The sequence below is a fragment of the Zalophus californianus genome, chromosome 9 (genome assembly GCF_009762305.2).
Source record: "Zalophus californianus isolate mZalCal1 chromosome 9, mZalCal1.pri.v2, whole genome shotgun sequence".
Classification (NCBI taxonomy): Eukaryota; Metazoa; Chordata; class Mammalia; order Carnivora; family Otariidae; genus Zalophus; species Zalophus californianus.
Window position 1 is genome coordinate 97,029,355 of NC_045603.1, and position 21,623 is coordinate 97,050,977.

Sequence of the window (21,623 nt, forward strand, 5' to 3'; positions counted from 1 at the left end):
CGTCCTGGGATCGAGTCCCGCATCGGGCTCCCTGCTCACTGGGGAGCCTGCTTCTCCCTCTGCCTCTCTCTCTCTCTCTCTCTCTATCTCTTATGGATAACTAAATAAAATCTTTAATAAAAAAAAGAATGTATCATAGAGATCTTTCCACACGAGGAAATTAAGATCTGCCTCAACTGTTATATAATATTACATATTACAGATGCACTACAACTTATTTAAAATTGCTTCTGTTTTGGTTATTTGCCAGTATAAATTATGTTGCTATTAACATATAAACATACCCATGTTATATATATGTTTATATATAACATATATAAACATAACAATAAACATTTATATATAACAATATATATAAACATATATAACGTATATTTAAATATATAAACAGAAATATATATGTAAAACATATATGTGTGTGTATATATATAAATAAGTACCTAGGAAGGTATAAGATTGCTGTTTGAGAATAAAGTCAGTAAACGCAAAATTGGGGGCGCCTGGGTGGCTCTGATTGTTGAGCGTCTGCCTTCGGCTCGGGTCGTGATCTCGGGGTCCTGGGACCGAGCCCCATGTCGGGCTCCCCGCTCGTCAGGAAGCCTGCTTCTTCTTCTCCCTCTACTGCTCCCCCTGCTTGCGCTCTCTCGGTCTGTCGAAGAAATAAATAAAATCCTAAAAAAAAAAATAAAAGCAAAATTCACTATCTTCCTAAGCAAGCCACATAAAAGCTTGAAAAAGTTGCCAAGGCGCATTAGGAGAGGTGCAAACTCAATTTCAAGCCGTTCACTTATCCTTTTGGTCACAGACTCACCAAGACGATATCCTGGTAAAATAGAGATAAGGCAGAAAGGGAATTAATGATAAATTCACCTGCCAGCCAGCCCCTCCATCTTTTCACATCCCTTTCTTTTGAAAATCTTTCTCTCTCCATCTTCCAAAAGGAGGCGGTTGTTACCTCGGGTGTCCTATTTTAGTTTATCATATTTTAGTTTTTAAAGCTCACGTTTTCTTCATGTTCCCCTTGCATTTCCCTCCCAGTTTGTACCTGAAAGGAAGAAGCACACAGGGTTGATTTGCCAAGCTCTTCTGAATTTCACAGTCTTGATCCAAAGCTCTAAAGTGGGAGGATTAGAAGCCTTGCTTACTGAATTTCAAGCACCCGGTTCTCAGGGTAAAGGACACGTTTCATTCGTTTCTGAATAATCCTACTATTCAGAAAAGCCGGTGTCTACAGGGAAAAAACAGGCCATGACTGCAAACCTAAAGGTAAAGGCAGACAACCGCCAGACGGGGGCAAGAAAGTGGGGGAGGAACTTTAGTAAATATTGGAAGCCTCCTGGGGCCAAATGAGCTTTGCCCCAAGCGGCAGATAAAGGGAATTTGTTAAATAAAGAAGCCAGTTGGGGCCGACAAAAGCTTCAGGCACAGGAAGTTAGTTCGACTAAGGTTGCTGAAAGGTAGGCATTTGAATAGGTTCCTCTGTGTGAGACTGAAGTGAAACCCGATTGAAAAAGACGAAGCGGCTGGTGGCCAGTCTCTCCTTAAAAGGTTCTTGGGGGGCGCCTGGGTGACTCAGTGGTTAATCGTCTGCCTTCGGCTCAGGTCATGATCCCAGGGTCCTGGAATCGGGCCCCGCATCAGGCTCCCTGCTCGGCGGGAAGCCTGCTTCTCCCTCTTCTACTCCCCCTGCTTGTGTTCCCTCTCTCGCTGTGTCTCTCTCTGTCAAACAAATAAATAAAATCTTAAAAAAAAAAAAAATTCTTGGTTTCTGGGTGGTTGATGGACAATAAGAAAGTGTTCTTGAGGATCTTAAAAGGTTAAGCTAAGAAATGACTTGAATGCCACGGTAGTGCTACCTCCACATATACTATCAAGCAAGGTATCAGAAAAGATCGTGGATCAAATAAAGACGCTAGACTCGTATTAAATCCATCTCACTAAACTCTCATGGCGCAAAGTATGGGGAATGAGATGCGCATCCTCTTGTACTTAGGACAGGGTGCAAGTGATGTTCCTATGATAGGTCTCTGGTGCGTGATGCGGGTGCAAGGACGGGGGACGAGAACTTGAGATTGAAGGGCCAGGGTTCTGCAGAAGGAAGGTACCTGGACACAAGCCCACAGGCTTCTTCTTTCCCAGACGCCGGGGCAACTACTTCTAGCCGCAGAAGGAGCTCTCCTTGGCTTGATGAGCAGCTATGGAATTTCTTTTCTTATTTTTTAAAAAATGTTTTATTTATTTATTTGACAGAGAGAGACACAGCGAGAGAGGGAACACAAGCAGGGGGAGCGAGAGAGGGAGAAGCAGGCTTCCTGCCGAGCAGGGAGCCCGATGTGTGTCTGGATCCCAAGACCCCGGGATCATGACCAGAGCCGAAGGCAGATGTTTAACGACTGAGCCACCCAGGCGCCCCTGCAATTTATTTTCACTACCTGAGCAGAATACATGCGGGATGGAATGGGTGTCAACGATGGACGGCCCTGTTCAGAGTTGACTGAGTGCCTCAGCTAAGTAAGGATATTTAGCGTTAGGCTAAAGAAGAGTATCTGGTGCCCCCTTCCATTCCTCTCTGCATGTGTCCTCTATCTAAATCTAGTATGTCTTTTTTTTTTTTTTTAAGATTTTATTTATTTGACAGAGAGAGAGAGACAGCGAGAGGGAATACAAGCAGGGAGAGTGGGAGAGGGAGAAGCAGGCCTCCCACGGAGCAGGGAGCCAGATGCGGGGCTCGATCCCAGGACCCTAGGATTATGACCTGAGCCGAAGGCAGACGCTTAACCGTCTGAGCCACCCAGGCGCCCCTAAATCTAGTATGTCTTACTGGTTACTAAATTATCTATAATTTTTTTAAAAGATTTTTTTTTAAGTCATCTTCACAACCAGTGTAGGCATCACTCACAACCACGAGATCAAGAGTCACATGCTTCACCGACTGAGCCAGGGAGGAGCCCCTGACTTACCTATAATTAATGTGCCTCCTGTGTTACATAAATTCCAATTGTTTTCCACAGTTGAAGTGAACATTCTCAGACAAAATAGTAAGTGCACATTAAACCGGATTAGCCGCACAGTTCCTGTCCGTTTTGCAACCCTAGATCTTCCCTGATTCTCAGCCTCCCCTAGATGCCAGATCTCATTTCCTAAATCTCAAATCCTTCTTCAGCCACTTAATCCTACCATCATACTTAACATTCCCCAAACTGTGTAGGCTTTGCCTGTCCCTCGGGTGCTGCCTGATGAACCGTTCAGCACAAATACGCTAATTTCCACAGGTTCCCTGATTAATTCTTATTCATTAGGTCAAGAAAAAGGGTTCTTTTTAACTACTGAGACTCGGCAGTCTTGGTCAGGATAAGAGAAATATGGTTATTATTCTTAACTCCATCAATGGCTCTTTACTGTGTCTTTCCTTATGCCACTTGCATTTTCCAAAAGAATAGTGAAAAATAAGCCAGTTTGGGGGCACCTGGGTGGCTCAGTCAGTTAAGCATCTGCCTTCGGCTGAGGTCATGGTCCCAGGGTGCCAGGATCCAGCCCAGGCATCGGGCTCCGTGCTCAGCGGGGAGCCTGCTTCTCCCCTTCCCTCTGCCATTCCTCCTGCTTGTGCTCTCTCTCTAGCTGTCAAATAAATAAATAAAATCTTAGAAAAAGAAGCCAGTTTCAACTTAGAGGAAAATAACTATGAGTACATTTGTATAGCATTCCTTTTACATGGAAAAATATTTATAAATTTTATTTCACGTGATCCTTAAGCTGCACTCTGAGGTTAACTATCATTTATATGTAAAGAAACTAAAATTCTGGAAGTTTAAATTACCCATCCAAAGGTGTATTGCCTTCTCTTCACAGTTGGAGTTGATTATAACCCATCTCCACTGAGAAACTGCCCCGCATCCCTCTTTAATCCACTGTAATTAGGGGCACCTGGGTGGCTCAGTAGGTTAAGCATCTGCCTTCAGCTCAGGTCATGATCCCGGGGTCCTGGGATCCAGTCCCTCTTTGGGCTCCCTGCTCCGTGGGGAGCCGGCTCCTCCTTCTTCCTCTACCCCTCCCCCAGCTTGTGATCTCTCTCGCTCACTCTCTCTCTCTCAAATAAATACATACATACATACATCAAATCTTTAAAACAAAACAAAAAAACCAATCCACTGGAATGAATTTTCTGTCCTTCATGAGCCATTGTAATAGATCAAGCTAAAATGTAAAAAGCACCTCAAAATTCATTCTTCATTAACTCATTCCAGGAATATTTGTGGGGTTTTGTGTGTGTGTGTGTTTTAAGATTTTATTTATTTGAGAGAGAGAGCACGAGGGGGGTGGCGAGAAGCTGCCTCCCCACTGAGCAGGGAGCTTGACTCCATCCGAAGACTCTGGGATCAGGACCTGGGCCAAAGGTAGACACTCAACCGACTGAGCCACCCAGGTGCCTCTCAAGGAATATTTGTTAATACTTCCTAGGTATCAGGTATGTCCAAGATGTTGCAGGTGAGCAAACAGACATGGTGCCTGTCTTCTTAGAAGTAACATAGATGGTTAAGTGCTTTGACCTTAGATATTAGTTTATCTGACTCTTTCTTTTTTTTTAAGTGTTTTTTTTTTTTTTTAAGATTTTATTTATTTATTCATGAGAGAGAGAGAGAAGCAGAGGGAGAACCAGGCTCCCCATTGAGCAGGGAGCCCGATGCGGGACTCGATCCCAGGATCCTGGGATCATGACCTGAGCCGCAGGCAGAGACTTAACCATCTGAGCCACCCAGGAGCCCTACCTGACTCTTTCTAAACATATGTGTGTAGCAACTATGTGCCCAGTACTGTGATAAATGCTCTATTTTGCGTGTGTGATAACTACTCTAAATGTATCTCTCATTTTCATAAACCAAGATGAGGCATTATTATCTTATTACAGATGATGAGGGTAATAACTTCCCAATGGACACACATGGAAGAAGAGCTGAGTCTAGAAGTCAGACCTGCTCTACTATCAGTCCTCATGCTTTACCCCTGTTTCTTTCCCTTAGCACCTTTACACCTCTAGGCTAACTGTGCTCAAATCTGGATCTTCAGTTTAAGAGTCTACAGCATCAAGTCTCAGACATATCTGCCTACTTGGTATCTCCGTTTAGACTAACCTGATTCAGACACTCAGTTTCCTTCTCTGTAAAATACATAAATTGAAGTCATCATTTTCTTACTTTGCGGTGAGGACTGGTGCTAATGTATGCGAAACCTCCCAGATAGGCACTCAGGAATCACACTTCTCAGGGAAATTCTACAAATCTAATATGTCCTAAATCAAACCCATTATCTTCTTCCCACACTCCTTTTTCAGGATTTTCTGTGCTGGTTCCCGGCAATATAATCCACCCTATCAGAGCCAGAAGCCTGGCAGTTATCCTAGGATATTTACTTTCCTATACCTACCATATCCAAATAGTTACTAGTCAAGTCTACCTTTGTAATATATTCCAAACCAACCAACAGGTTCCCAGATTAGCTACTAGTATTGAGCAATAAGTGTGTAATAAGATTTTTAAATACTCTCTTGAATATTCATTTAAAGGAGATAATGTTATTATAACCATTTTATTTTTATCTTATTTAAGATTTTATTTATTTGACAGAGAGAGAGACACAGTGAGAGAGGGAACGCAAGCAGGGGGAGTGGAAGAAGGAGAAGCAGGCTTCCTGCCGAGCAGCGAGCCCAACGTGGGGCTTGATCCCAGGACCCTGGGATCATGACCTGAGCCGAAGGCAGACGCTTAACCATCTGAGCCACCCAGGCGCCCCATTTTATTTTATTTTAATAAGTTTTAATTAATTATTTTTCAAAGGTTTTATTTTTTTTAAGATTTATTTATTTATTTATTTGAGAGAGAGAGAGAGAGAGAGAGAGAATGATAGAAAGCACGAGAGGGAAGAGGGTCAGAGGGAGAAGCGGACTCCCTGCCGAGCACGAAGCCCGATGCGGGACTCGATCCAGGGACTCCAGGATCATGACCTGAGCCGAAGGCAGTCGCTTAACCAACTGAGCCACCCAGGCGCCCTCAAAGGTTTTATTTTTAACTAATCTCTACACCCAACATGGGGCTTGAACACACACCCCTGAGATCAAAAGTCGTGTGCTCTACTGACTGAGCCAGCCAGGCACTCCATCACTATTTTTATATAAGGAAAAAGAAGTCACAGCCTTAATGTCCAGGGTGATTCTGACTGTATGCAGAAAAGTCTATATTCAACCCCTGAATTGCCTGACTCCAAAGCCCCGGATGTTCTGCTCTGTTGTTTTCCAGTGGATCCTGATCTAGGCCCATATTGGTAGATCTAATCATTAAAATCTCTATTTCTGGTCTTGCCCACTTCCAATTCTTTCCCCATAATACAGGGAGAATAATCTAAAATGTGAACATGTTACTCCTGAAAACCTTTTAATGGCTCACATTTGCCTATTCTATTGTGTTTTGTTAGTGTACCATACTAACTGAAAGGATCTTTGGAGTTTTTTTAAAAATGCAGATTCTGGGAAATCATCACAAATGTACAGAATCAGAATCTCCGGGTTCAGGACCCAAAAATATGCATTTTTATTTTTTAAAAAAAGATTTTATTTGTCAGAGAGAAAGCGCACAAGCAGAGGGAGCGACAGGCTCCCCGCCGAGCTTGGAGCCCGATGAGGGACTGGATCCCAGGACCCTGGGATCATGACCCAAGTGGAAGGCAGACACTTAACCAACTGAGCCACACAGTTGTCCCCCCCCGTATAGTGTTTTTCAAAAGGCCATTTCTTTGGGACACCTGGCTGGCTCAGTGGGTGGAGCATGCAAGGCTTGATCTTGGAGTTGTGAGTTCGGGCTCCACATTGGGTGTGGAGATTACTTAAAAAATAAATGAATAAAAGAACATTTCTTCATCACTGCTATCCACCATCCCTCTCTAACCCTCAGGCACAAGTCACTTTAGAATTTATGTGTACTGTATTCACAGATCCCTCTTCACAAATACGTGTTTGTGTGTGTGTGCGCCCTCACATGTGTATTAGTAATTCTGTCTCAGTTGTTGAAGCTTTGATTATGTTATTCAAATTATGAAACCATTTTGCAAAGAAAACTTGTAACGTCAGCTTTTATTGTACTATGTGAAAAAGTTTAACTTTATCAACTTGCATATCCTGGGTGAGCAAGCCTGATTCCCAAAGAGGGACAGAGCAACTTGCAGGGACAGTAAGTATTTGATATCAAGACTCCTACAAGTCTTCAGATTATATTCTCCATACTGCCTTTCTTTATCATAAACGGATTCCTTTATAAATAATGCTGAGGTTTTTGGAACTAGAGCACTCTAAACCCCTGATAAACTACATGTGAAGCCAAAATACATTTAAAATGTATTAATAGGGGCACCTGGGTGGTTCAGTCATTAAGCGTCTGCCTTCGGCTCAGGTCATGATCCCCGGGTCCTGGGATCGAGCCCTGCATGGGGCTCCCTGCTCAGCGGGGAGCCTGCTTCTCCCTCTCCCACTCTCCCTGCTTGCGTTCCCTCTCTCTGTCAAATAAATGAATAAAATCTTCAAATAAATAAATAAATAAATAAAATACAAATAAAAATAAAAACTTAATCATCAAGAAACTAGAAGAATATAATGAACAATTAGTTCAAATTTGGATGTTCTGTGCAGCCAGGAAACCTGTAACACAGAAGGCACATATTCTGACTCTCAAAATAATAGCCTATGTGCTGCCAAAGCGAGCACCTCAGTCTCAAAATAATAGCAAAGACTGAAAAATATTTAGTACTAGGGGTGCGTGGGTGGCTCGGTCGGTGGAGCACCGGATTCGGGATTCTGGTTCAGGTCATGATCTCTGGGACATGAGATCAAGTCCCATTTTAGGCTCCCTGCTCAGTTGGGAGTCCACATGAAATTCTCTCCCTCTCCCTCTGCCCTTCCTCCTGTTCATGCATGCATGTGTACACAGCGTTCTCTTTCAAATACATACATATATGCATAAATCTTTTAAAAAAATTGATGTGATTAAAAAAGTAACGGGTATAGGACGGGTGGGTGCCTCAGTCAGTTAAGTGTCTGCCTTCAGCTCAGGTCATGATCCCAGGGTCTTGGGATCAAGTCCCGGATCAGGCTTCCTACTCAGCAGAGGGTCTGCTTCTCTCTCTCTCTCTGCCTGCCCCTCCCCCTGCTTGTGTTCTGTATCTCTTTCTCTCTCTGAGAAATAAATAAAATCTTAAAAAAAAAAAAAAAGACTGAAGGGAGAGTAATTTGGTATGGTGTTCTGAAATGCTGTCAGATAAAAGGGCCCAAACCAGGTTCTCTGAGTTAGAAAACACCCAAATTAAAATCCTAGCCCTATCATTTGTGACCTTGGACAGGTTACTTTGCTATCTTTTGGGTTTCAATTTTTTTTTATGTAATACTTGAAGCTATTTGAAAAGGTTCCTGTGAGGATTTAATGAGAATAGCATCTAATGTGATTTTTCTTTAACTCATAAAATGTATGCAATAAATAATGTCAGTTATAGACATGGAAATATAAAATATGAAAACCCTTTGATCCACTCCTAGGACTTTATGCTAAGTCATTATTCAGACAACTACACAATGATACTCATTGCAGCACTCTTGGAAATAGCCAAAAAAAAAAAAAGTCTAAATGTCCATCAATAGGACTTTGCTTAAATATGCCCTGATACATCCATATGTTGGAGTATTTATGCAGCCATGAAAAGCAAAAAAGGGGCACCTGGCTGGCTCAGTCGGAAGAGCATGCAACTCTTGATCTCGAGGTCTTGCCCCATGTTGGGTGTAGAGATTACTTAAATAAATAAAGCTTTAAAAAACCTTTCTGAAGTTGGTAAATTGTATTTTCCGCCTTTGTTTCTTAGTGTCCCTTTGTTATTGATTTACCAATTATATTAATCTTCAAAGAACTAATTTTTGACTTCATTAATTTCTTTCTCTAGCCTATCTGTTTCTATTATATGGATTTCCACTGTTTTCATTATTATTTTCTTTCTTCTACTAACTTTGGGTTTAACTTGCTTGTCTGTTTTTTAGCTTCATAAGGAGAAAATGATATTTTGCTTTTATATATTTTTTATTATAACCATTTACAGCTGTAAATTTCCCTTAGTTGCATCCCACAATTTTTTTTAAAGTTTTTATTTACTGGGGCTCCGGGGTGGCTCATTCACTAAGCTTCTGCCTTCGACTCTGGTTGTGGTCCCAGGGTTCTGGGATCAAGCCCCGCATGGGGCTCCCTACTCGGTGGGAAGCCTGCTTCTCCCTCTCCCTCTCCCACTCCCCCTGTTTCTGTTCCTGCTCTGGCTATCTCTCTAAGAAATAAATAAAATCTTAAAAAAAAAAGATTTTATTTATTTATTTATTTGAGACTCTCAGAGAAAGGGAGAGAGAGAGCACAAGCAGGGCAGAGGGAGAGGGACAAGACAACTCTCAGCTGAGCCAGGAGCCTGACACAGTACTCGATTCTAGGACCATCCCATTCGGGATTCTGGTTCAGGTCATGATCTCTGGGACATGAGATCAAGTCCCATTTCAGGCTGCCTGCTCAGTTGGGAGTCCGCATGAAATTCTCTCCCTCTCTCTCTGCCCTTCCCCCTGTTCATGCATGCATGTGTACGCAGTGTTCTCTTTCAAATACATACATACATACATAAATCTTTTCAAAAAATTTGAAGCTGAAGGCAGACGTTCAACAGACTGAACCACCCAGGCGCCCGAAGAGTAAGTTTTATGATCAGGATCCTTTGCATCCCCGTCTCAAACTAAAACTGGAAAGAAGAGACAAAAATATATCCTAGATAGAGACTTTTTTTTTTAGATTTTATTTATTTATTGGAGAAAGAGCAAGAGAGAGCATAGAGGGAAAGAGCGAAGCAGACTCCCCACGGAGCAGGGAACCCGATGTGGGGCTCAATCCCAGGACCCTGGGATCATGACCTGTGCCGAAGGCAGACGCTTAACAACTGAGCCACTAGGCGCCCTACTTCATGTATTCTTAAATTTTTGATCCAAGTACATTTGGTCCAAGACTAAGGCATTAGGCCTTCCTGATATGTTGATTTATTTTGTTGATTCTTAAAAATCACTTTTATCATTCTATTATTCATTTTCTTTTAAAGATTTTATTTGGGGCACGTCTGCCTTTGGTTCAGGTCATGATCCCGGGGTCCTGGGTTAGAGCCCCACCTTGGGCTCCCTGCTCAGTGCAGAGTCTGCTTCTCCCTCTCCCTCTGCCCGCCGCTCTGCCTCCTTGTGCTCTCGCTTTGTCAAATAAAATCTATCTATTTTTAAAGATTGTATTTATTTATTTGAGAGAGAGAGAGAAGGAACAGTGGTGAGGGACAGAGGGAGAGAAAGAGAGAAGCAGACTCTGTGCTGAGCAGGAAACCTGACACAGGGCTGGATGGCAAGACCCAGATATCATGACCTCAGCCAAAGGCAACCAGCCTCTCAACCGACTGAGCCACCCAGGCGCCCCTCTATTATTCTCTTTTAATACTCTGTTTTCTTGAAGTATATTTCGTCTGAAATCCTCCCATTCTATTTTGAACACGCCACAATCAAATTTGCAACACCATCACTCCATCAAAATTGTTCCTCTCAAGATGCTAATGATCTCTATATTGCTAAACACAATGTCAATTCTCAGCCCTGTCTTACTAGACTATAGGGAGGAAATCAGCCTTTCCATAATAAAAAATAAGTCTAAGTCACATACTAAGATAAGCATTCAGGGGCGCCTGGGTGGCTCAGTCGGTTAAGTGGCTGCCTTCGGCTCGGGTTGCGATCCCAGGGTCCTGGAATCGAGTTCCACATCAGGCTCCCTGCTCAGCAGGGAGCCTGCTCCTCCCCTGCCTGCTGTTCCCCCTGCTTGTGCTTGCTCTCTCTCCTCTCTCTCTCTTGCTGTCGCTCTGTCAAATAAATAAAATCTTTAAAAAAAGAAAAGAGATAAGCATTCAATAAACAGAAAAGATGGTTAATGTTTAACTCCCTTGGACAAACATCATAGTACATTTATAGGCATTAAATATTATACTTTTTTGTTATTCTAAATAGTGTTTTCAAACATATGATATCAGTACCTCTTTCACATGTATGTTATCAGTAAACCTTTTCAGTAACCTTTTTGGAGATTGCTAATTTACGGTAAGGTCCACATTTTCCTTACCTACTAAGTATCCAAAGTCTAATCTTCCATACAGGTGTCATGAAGCCCTTCCTTCTCTACTTACCCCCAGGCAAATCTTGAAGTGGGTCTTTGGTATATTAATATATATAAAGGAGACCCTATAATTCTAATTTTAAAGACTGGAGTTTTGGTACCTTGGTCCTGTTTAATAAGTATTTTGCTTACTTTCTACACTATAATTCTCATAAATTACAATGTTTTATTTCTAATTTGTTTCTGTGGTCTTTTTCTACAGAAAACTGGCATATTACTGCAAGGATCTGGATGGTAAGACCAGTATATGAGACCAGTATTGGTCCTTCCAAATTGAGGGGTCCTAAACAAACTTGCTTTATTTGTCCTACTTTGGAGGAATTCAAGAAACTTGACCTCCAATTACCTGGGGTGATGTTCCTACAATTAATCAAAATAAGAAATGATGAGGGGGCCTAGGTTCTTTGACATGACCCCAGTTGGGGACCAAAAGGCATATGCACATAAATAGGTAAAATAGTCATTGAGTGGAGAAGTAACATTTCTAGGATCCTTGACGTGGCAGCCCCATGCACTGTGGTTCTAAAATCTGCTGCTGAAGTCCTAATGGGGGCTACAGTTCGGTTGGGAGGATATAAGAATTCAAGGGATGACATTAAGGTGAAAATTTGGAAAGAAATTGGTGCGTTTGAAGAGGCGTTATGTGCAATGGTTGTGTCTCCTTTACCTGAATATATTGATAGGAATGGATATTGCATCTGCCTGGGAAATGCTTCCCCGACTTAGCATTGAAAAACAGAAGGCATACAAATCCACCCTTCCACCCATATTGATTGGATACACCGGTGGACTAAAATAGTGGTTTTTAAAGATTTTATTTTTTATTTATTTGACAGAGAGAGACACAGCAGAAGCAGGAACACAAGCAGGGGGAGCGGGAGAGGGAGAAGCAGGCTTCCCGCCGAGCGGGGAGCCTGACGCGGGGCTCAATCCCAGCATACTGAGATCATGACCTGAACTGAAGGCAGACGCTTAATGACTGAGCCACCCAGGTGCCCCTAAAATGTACTTTTTAAATAAAGATTGAATGATTGATTGATTTTTGAGAGAGAGATAGAGAGGAGCATGAGTGGAAAGGGCAGAGTAAGAGGAAAAAAGAGAATCTCAAGCCGAATCTGTGCTGAGCGTGGAGCCCATCTCAGGACTTGATCTCATGACCCCAATCTCAGGACCTGGGAGTAAAGCAAGAGTCTGATGCTCAACTTACTGTGCTACCCAGGCACTCCTAAAATAGTCTTTTAGGTTTGTTTTTTTTTTAAGATTTTTAATTTATTTTTTGAGAGAGAGAATGAGAGCACAGAGGGAGAGTCATAGGGAGTGGACTCCCCACTAAGCAGAGAGTCCGATGTGGGGCTCAATCCCAGGACTAAGGTCATGACCTTAGCTGAAGGCAGATGCTTAACCAGCTGAGCTACCCAGGTGCCCCTAAAATGGTATTTTACTTATTTATTTATTTTTATTTGTTAATATATAATGTACTATTTGTCTCAGGGGTACAGTGAGACTGATGTCTGTGATTCATCAGTCTTACACAATTCACAGCGCTCACCACAGCACATACCCTCCCCAATGTCCATCACCCAGCCGCCCCATGCCTCCCACCCCCCCACCACTCCAGCAACCCTCAGTTTGTTTTCTGAGATGAAGAGTCCGTCATGGTTTGTCCCCCTCTCTGGTTTTGTCTTGTTTCATTTTCCCTCCCTTCCCTATGATCCTCTGTGTTTTTTCTCAACTTTCTCATATCAGTGAGATCATATGATAATTGTCTTTCTCTCATTGACTTATTTCATTTAGCATAATACCCTCTAGTTCCATCCATGTCGTTGCAAATGGCAAGATTTCATTTTTGATGGCTACATAATATTCTTCTGCGTGTGTGTGTGTGTGTGTGTGTGTGTGTGCGCGCGCGCGCACGTGTGCACGCACTCGCGAGCGTGTGTGTATCACATCTTCTTTATCCATTCATCTGTTGATGGACATCTAGGCTCTCTCCATAGTTTGGCTATTGTAGACATTTCTGCTATATTGGAGTGCAGGGTGCCTTATATGGGGCTTGATCCCAGGACCCTGGGATCAGGACCCAAGCCAAAGGCAGACACTCAGCACACTGAGCCACCCAGGTGCCATGGGTTTCTTTTTGGAATTTGAAAAAATTAATCTGGAAAATTCCAAAAAGAGAAAATGAGAAGGGAGTAGCCCAGCAGATATTTTTGAAATATGTAAGCAATTTGGTGCTGCAGAAAAAATAGATCAATGGGACAAAGATGGCCCAAAATAGCACAAATACATATGAAAATTTAATATAAAGTAAAATTGGTATTTCAAATCAAAGAAGAAAAGGTGGGTTGTTGAATAAATGATATTGGCTAGGTATTGAGGAAAAAACCACAAAGATGAATCCTTATTTCACAGCATACCCACAAATAAATCCATAGAAATCAAAGATTTGAACATAAATGAAAGCTATAAAATTACTAGAAGGAACATTGATAAATATTTTAAATATTTAATACCTATAATACTGGGATGAAAAAGTCTTTTTTAAAGAAGGAATTAATACACAAAGTTTATAAAGGAAAAGATTGTTAAATTTGATTAATAATTTTTTAAAATATATATATTTAAAAATATATGACAAACAGGGGCGCCAGGGTGGCTCAGTCAGTTAGGTGTCTGCCTTCAGCTCAGGTCAGGATCCCAGGGTCCTGGGATTGAGCCCCGCCTCGGGCTCCCTGCTTGGTGGGAAGCCTGCTTCCCCCTCCCCCACTCCCCCTGCTTGTGTTCCCTCTCTCGCTGTGTCTCTCTCTGTCAAATAAATAAATAAAATCTTTAAAAAATATATATATATGACAAACGAAATGTTAATTTCTTTCATATACAGAGAAGAAGGAGAGTCCATGGTAAAGAATTTGAGTATACAGGTTTTGTATCTGCTTAACCTATGGTTAATTGAAATTGACATGTTGATTTTTCCAACTGTTACGGTTGATTCGCTAATTTTATCAGTTTTGCTTTATATATATATATATATATTTTTTTTTAAGAGTTTATTTATTTGTCAGAGAGAGGGCACAAGCAGGGGGTGCGGCAGGCAGAGGGAGAGGGAGAAGCAGGCTCCCGCCTGAGCAAGGAGCCCGATGTGGGACTCGATCCCAGGACCCTAGGATCATGACCTGAGCCTCCTGAGCAGATGCTTAACTGAGTGAGCCACCCAGGTGTCCCTGGTTTATATATTTTGATATCATTATTTGTTTTATACATATTTAAAACTTATATGTTCATGGTGAATTGGGTCTTTTGTCTTAATGAAGTGATCTTCCTCAAATCTTCATTATGATTTTGGTCTTAAGGTCTCTTTTGGTTATCAAGATAGGTTGAATAACTCCCTCTTTTTTTTTTTTTAAGATTTTATTTTTAAGTACCTCTGTACCCAATGTGGAGCTTAAACTCACAACCCCAAGATCAAGAGTCCCATGTTCCACGGACTGGGCCAGCCTGGCGCCCCTAAATAACTCTCTTTAATTAAAGTTTGCCTGGCATATACTTTTTGATTCTTTTTCTTGTGGGTTTCCAGATTTTAGACTTGAGGTACATCTCCCATTAAAGCCCCCATAAAAAATTAGCTGTTTGCAAATTCTTCCAGCTCCAGTGGTGCCAAGCCATAGTCACCTCTTACCTGGATAATTACAGTAGCTTCTAACTGTCCCTCTACATCTATCCTTGCCTAAATTTCTTTCAGGTATATGACTAAGGATGGAATTATCGGGACATTAAGTAGTTGTATTTTACCAGTTACCTTTTTACTTATACAGCCCCCAACTTCACTAGCTTAAAATAACAATTATTATTATTATTAAAGATTTTATTTATATATTTGACAGAGACACAGCGAGAGAGGGAACACAAGCAGGGGAGTGGGAGAGGGAGAAGCAGGCTTCCCATGGAGGAGGGAGCCTGATGTGGGGCTCGATCCCAGGACCCTGGGATCATGACCCAAGCCGAAGGCAGACGCTTAATGACTGAGCCACCCAGGTGCTCCGAAAGTAACAATTATTTATTACCACTCCTGTATCTGTGAATAGGCTAGGAGGGGTCAGCAGATCCAGGCTGGGTTTGGCTAAGCCTCAAGCTACAGATCAAGCTGAATGAGGCTTCTCTCTGAGGTTTGGACTAAGATATAACTGCCTGTTAATTTCCGAGGCCTGTCTGAGGTTGCAGCCGTTACCCAGGGAACTTCTTTCCTGGCAATGGCAAATATGCCAGAGGGCAAATGGTAATTGGCATGATCTCTTAAGGCCTGGGCTCAGAACTGACACAGTACTTCTTCTGCCTTATTTTATTGGCCAAGTCATATCACACGGCTAATCTAAAGTTAAAGGGAAGCATAAATAAATAAAAAAGAAATAAATAGGGGCATCTGGGTGGCTCAGTCGTTAAGCGACTGCCTTCGCCTCAGGTCATGATCCAGGGTCCTGGGATCGAGCCCCATGTCGGGCTCCCTTGCTTGGCGGGAAGCATGCTTCTCTCTCTCCCACTTCCCCTGCTTGTGTTCCCTTTCTCACTGTGTCTCTCTGTGTCAAATAAATAAATAAAAATCTTTTATAAAAGAAAGGAAGGGAGGGAGGGAGGAAGGAAGGAAAGACAGAGAGAGAGAGAGAGAGAGAAAGAAAGAAGAAAGAAAGAAAGAAAGAAAGAAAGAAAGAAAGAAAGAAAGAAGAAAGAAAGAAAGAAAGGAAGAAAGAGAAAGAAAGAAAGAAAGAAAGAAAGAAAGAAAGAAAGAAAGAAAGAAAGAAAGAAAGAAAAAGAAAGAAAGAAAGGAAGGAAGGAAGGAAGGAAGGAAGGAAGGAAGGAAGGAAGGAAGGAAGGAAGAAAGAAAGAAAGAAAGAAAGAAAGAAAGAAAGAAAGAAAGAAAGAAAGGAAGTAGGAGAAGAGAAGAGAAGAAAAGAAAAGAAAAGAAAAATTGGGTGCCTGGCTGGCTCAGTGGAAGTACCTGCAACTCTTGATCTCGAGTTCAGACCCAAGATGGGTGTAGAGAATATAAACAAACAAACAAATAAATGGAAGCAGACCCCTCTCTTTTAGTAGAAGGAACTCATCTTAGTCTGTTTGGGTTGCTATAACAAAAATACCAACCATACTACGTGATTTATAAAGAAAAGGAATTTATTTCTTACCGTTCTGGAGGCTGGGAGGTCCTAGATCAAGCCATCAGCAGCTTCAATATCTGATGAGAGCCAGCTTCCTGGTGCATGGACTGCCACCTTTTTGCTGTAATCTCACATAAGGAAGGAGCAAGAAAGCTCTGGGGGTGGGGAGCCTCTCTAAGGGCACTAATCCCATTCATGAGAGCTCCACCCTCATGATCGAATCATTTCCCAAAGGCCACAGCTCCTGATGCCATCACCGTGGGAGTTAGGAGTTCAACATAGGAATTGGGGGTGGGGGGACACAAACATTCAGACCATAACAAAACTACAAAACCACTTGGCAGACAACATGGAATTGGGGGCGGGGTGGGGTAGATGAAGAACTGGGGCTATGCACATTCAACTTTCCTAGAAAGCCACTGCTATATAAAGTGGTGGTACAGTTTTATACTCTTCTTAGCAGTTAAGACAGTTCCCATTTCTGTATTTCCACGCACATTTTGTGTTTACAGATATAGAAAGTTTTGCCAGTCTAGTAGGCATGAACAACAAAAAATAGATGACTTAAACTGAGTCAAATTAAAAGCATCTTAACTGCTATACTGTGAGTGTTTGTGTCCCCCTGAATTCATATGTTAAAATCCTAACACCAAACGTGATGGTATTAGTTGTGGGGTCTTTGGGAGATGATAAGGTCTTGAGGACAGAGCCCACATGAATGAGATTAATGCTCTTAGAAAAGGAGTCCAACGGGGGCCTGGGTGGCTCAGTGATTAAGCGTCTGCCTTCGGCCAAGGTCATGATCCCAAGGTCCTGGGATCGAGCCCTGCATCGGGCTCCCCACTCTATGGGAAGCCTGCTTCTCCCTCTCCCACTCCCCCTGCTTGTGTTCCCTCTTTCACTGTGTCTCTCTCTGTAAAATAAATAAATAAAATCTTTAAAAAAAAGTTATATGATCCAGCACGTCCTCTCCTAGATACATTACCGAAGAAAAATGAAAACATACGTTCACACAAAAACATTTGTTCACAAATGTTCATAAGCAGCATTATTCACAATAATCCCAAATTGGCAACAACCCATATAGCCATAGACAGCTGAACGGATAATGAAAATGTGGTATGTCCACACCAGGCAATATTTGGCCATAAAAAAGGAGTCAGGTACTAAATAAATGCTATAATATAGATGAACCTTGAAAACATTCGAATTTGTATGAAGCCAGTCTCAAAAGATCACATATTACATGATTTAATTTAGATGAAATTTTAAACATAGGCAAATCTGTAGAGAAAAAGAAAGTAGATAAGTGGTTGCCTAGAACCCAGAGGAGGAAAATTAAAGAGGGTAGGGACAGAGGAATAGGGAATGACTTTTAATGGGTACAAGTTTCTTTCTAGGGTGATTTCCGTAGTAGTTGAACAAATCTGTGAAAATCAATGAATTGTACCCTTCCAATGAGTGAACATTGTAATATATGAATTATGGTTTAAGAGACTGGCTTAAAAAAACGGTTTAATAAAAAGAAAATGAGGGGCACCTGGGTGGCTCAATCAGACTCTTGACTTTGCCTCAGGTCATGATCTCAGGGTCATGAGATCTAACCCCAAGTTGGGCTCTTCACTCAGGAGGGTGTCTGCTTTTCTCCCTCTCCCACTCCCTCTGCCTCTCCCCACCCCACCCCTCCCTCAGAGGCACATTCTCTCTCTCTAAAATAAATAAATCTTTTTAAAATGTTAAATAAGGGCGCCTGGGTGGCTCAGTTGGTTAAGCAACTGCCTTCGGCTCAGGTCATGATCCTAGAGTCCCGGGATCGGGTCCCACATCGGGCACCCTGCTCAGCAGGGAGTCTGCTTCTCCCTCTGACCCTCTTCCCTCTCGTGCTATCTCTCATTCTCTCTCTCTCAAATAAATAAAATCTTTAAAAAAAAGTTAAATAAATTTGAAACATCCTTAATGGATTATTAGGCAGATATTCAACATAATTCAACAGGCAGATATTTGATTTGTATTTGCCTAAGGATTAATGACGCTGAATTTCTTTTTATGTGCTTATTGGCCATTTCTTTGTTTTTTTTTTTTAAGATTTTATTGATTTATTTGAGAGAGAGAATCAGAAAGAGAGAGCACGAGAGCAGGGAGGGTCAGAGGGAGAAGCCGACTGGCCCTTGAGCAGGGAGCCCTATGCGGGACTCGATCCCGGTACTCCAGGATCATGACCTGAGCCGAAGGCAGTTTCTCAACCAACCGAGCCACCCAGGCGCCCTGTGCTTATTGGCCATTTGCGTATCTTCTTTAGTGAAATGTTTATTGAAATCTTTGCCTGTGTTTTAATTGGATCACTTGAGTTTTAATTTTTTAGCACTTTTATTGCATTATAAGAGTTCTTTAAACAGTCCAGATAGGAATCTCTTACCAGATTTATGATTTGCAATTCCCATTCTGTACGTTGTTTTTTCACTTTCTTGATAATCTGCTTTGAAGCACAAAAGATTTTAATTTTGTTTGTGGGCTTGTAAAATAGTACAACCACTATGGAAAAATACTATGGAGGTTCCCCCAAAATTTTAAAATACAACAGTATATGATCCAGCAATCCCAGTTATGATATATATCCAAAAATACTGAAAACAGGTTCTTGAGGAGATTTTTGCATACCCATGTTCATTAGCAGCACTATCCACAAAAGCCAATAAGCGGAAGGAACCCAAATATCCATCAATGGCTCAATAGATAAACAGAATGTGGTATATATATCCAAGGGAATATTATTCAGCCTTAAAAAGGAAGGGAATCCTATCATATCCTACATCATGGATGAACTGTGAGGACATTATGCTAAGTGACATAAGCCAGGCACAAAAAGACAAATACTGTATGATTCTACTTGTATGAGGTATCTAAAGTAGTAGAATATAGGGCGCCTGGGTGGCTCAGTGGGTTAAGCATCTGACTCTTTTCTTTTCTTTAACTTTATTTATTTATTTGACAGAGAGAGACACAGTGAAGAGAGGGAACACAAACATGGGGAGTGGAAGAGGGAGAAGCAGTCTTTCCGCCGAGCAGGGAGGCAGACGGGGCTGCATCCCAGGACCCTGGGATCATGACCTGAGCCGAAGGCAGGCCTTAACGACTGAGCTACCCAGGCGCCCCATGTGGTAACTATCTTACTTATAAACTCTACGTTTATTTATTCTGTCTTGTTTCTTCGTCAAAACATGTTCTTTTCAAAATAGTTTTCCTCTGATACATACAAACGGTTTACAGATAAGGAAATGCAAAGAGCTCCTAACACAAAAAAATGCTCAATGTCATAATACAATGTAAACTTGGAAGTATAGGATCCCTTTCTCACTTCAGATTGATAGATTAAATACTTGTTGGGGTGCCTGAGTGGATAAGTGAGTCAGGGGTCTGCCTTCAGCCCAGGTCATGATCCCAGGGTCCTGGGGTGGAGCAGCCATGGCCTCGCCGTCGCCCACCCCCCAGCAGGAGCCTGCTTCTCCCTCTCCCTCTGCCCCTCTCCCCGCCCATGCTCTCTCTTCTCAAATAAATAAATAAAATCTTAAAAAAAAAATTAAACACCTTTGGGACGCCTGGGTGGCTCAGTCGGTTAACAGGCTGCCTTAGGCTCAGGTCATGACCCCAGGGTCCTGGGATTGAGCCCCGCATTGGGCTCCTTGCTCGGCAGGAAGTCGGCTTCTCCCTCTCCCACTCCCCCTGCTTGTGTTCCCTCTCTCTCTCTCTGTCTCTCTGTCAATTAAATCAATAAAATCTTTAAAAAAAAAGAATAAACACCTTTTAATAAAATATTTTGGTAAATATACGTAGGAACTGGCACCTTACACCTTACTGGCTACTTTATTCCAGTTCTTGAGTATAAAGAGACAGAGGTACCATGGCAGCTCCAGTTTTGCCAATTCATTCATTGGTCTCAACTTCCTCATTTAAAAAAATGAGATTTGGATTTAATTTCTGAAATATATCTCATGCAACTCACATGATTCAGTTTTATCAATTAAGTCACTAAGCCGAGAGTAATCCAGGAAAGGTAGTTAGATCCACTTCATAGTAAGACAGGTGAGAAACACCTGCATTGGAAGGTTGGCTGGGTTATGATCCGCAGTAGAACCAGAAATCGTTGCGAGGATCTTGAACAAAACGCAGTACAGACGACGGGTTTGCGGCCGTCCGCGCCTGCGCAGTGAACGCGCGGCCGAAGCCCCGCCTCCCGCGAGGTCTGCGGTTTCCCGGGCGCCAGGCGGGCCTCCAGCCACGCCGCAGGGGAGGGCTGGGGAAAGGGCGGAGGAAGTGAGCGGTGGGGGCCGCAGGGCCACGCCTGGGGCTGGAGAGGCTCAGGCCGGAAACCTGCGTGCTGGGTGCTCGCTGCGGGCTGCTGTCACGGAGGGAGCGGGGCGGCGACACGAGGGAGGAAGGTGGGCGCTTGGCGCGACCGTGGTCGTCCCTGTGCCGCCGCAACCAGGGCCCGGATCCAGGACACAGAGGTGATACGAGGGGATTCGTTGGGGTCACTCTGGGAGTCGACACTCAAGGAGTTCTCCCTGGTGATAGGATGGCGTAAGGAAGCCCCGGAACGGAGAGCCAGAGCTGGGGGACTGGGGCTCGTCTGCGGCCTGGTCCCCACCTGCGGCCTGGTCCTCAGCATCTCGCAGCGCCAGGCTCCAGGCCCAGGGGCACTCCTTCTACTTCTCCCCTCCTCCCTTTCCCTTTCCTGGCCGGCGGCCACTAGCCCAACTTAAGCCGCAGCCATCCAGTTGGAACCTTGGCGAAAGGTTCGGCATTACGCTCAAAAGAAAAAAAAAAAAGTGGGACGTTTCAACTTGAATTTTATCGAAAGCGCAGGTAGGCTTTGGGAGGTGTGGAAAGAGTAAATTCTCCCAACCCGGGACCACTTCAGCCAGCCAGCCACCTAACATTTATTGTGTCAGTTACTGATTTTTTGCCTCTCGGCTCCAAATTCATCCTTCAGTAACCTTTTGAAAATGGATGGCATTCCTTTAAATCATTTCTTCTTGAGTGTTAAGCACAGTGAAGTATTCTCAGTAGATGGCGCTGTCAGGATACTGTAGGAAGAAGGGGGCGTGTCCTGCTCTTTCCAATGGCCACACCATAGATGACAAAGCATCTGGTGGCACCCTGACACAGGCATGCACCCAGAAGGCTAGCTCCATCAGTCACCTCACAACCCCAGCCCATGTCTGGC

General features: G+C 42.9%; 1 long non-coding RNA gene across 1 annotated transcript; it reads right to left on the reverse strand.

Moving 5' to 3' along the window:
- Nucleotides 1-611: 611 nt before the first annotated feature.
- On the reverse strand, nucleotides 612-20,579 carry LOC118357341. Its single transcript, XR_004820288.1, has 3 exons — nucleotides 20,400-20,579; nucleotides 18,816-18,872; nucleotides 612-672 (listed from the first exon to the last, which is right to left on the reverse strand). It is a non-coding gene; the product is annotated as an uncharacterized LOC118357341 (long non-coding RNA).
- Nucleotides 20,580-21,623: the final 1,044 nt, after the last annotated feature.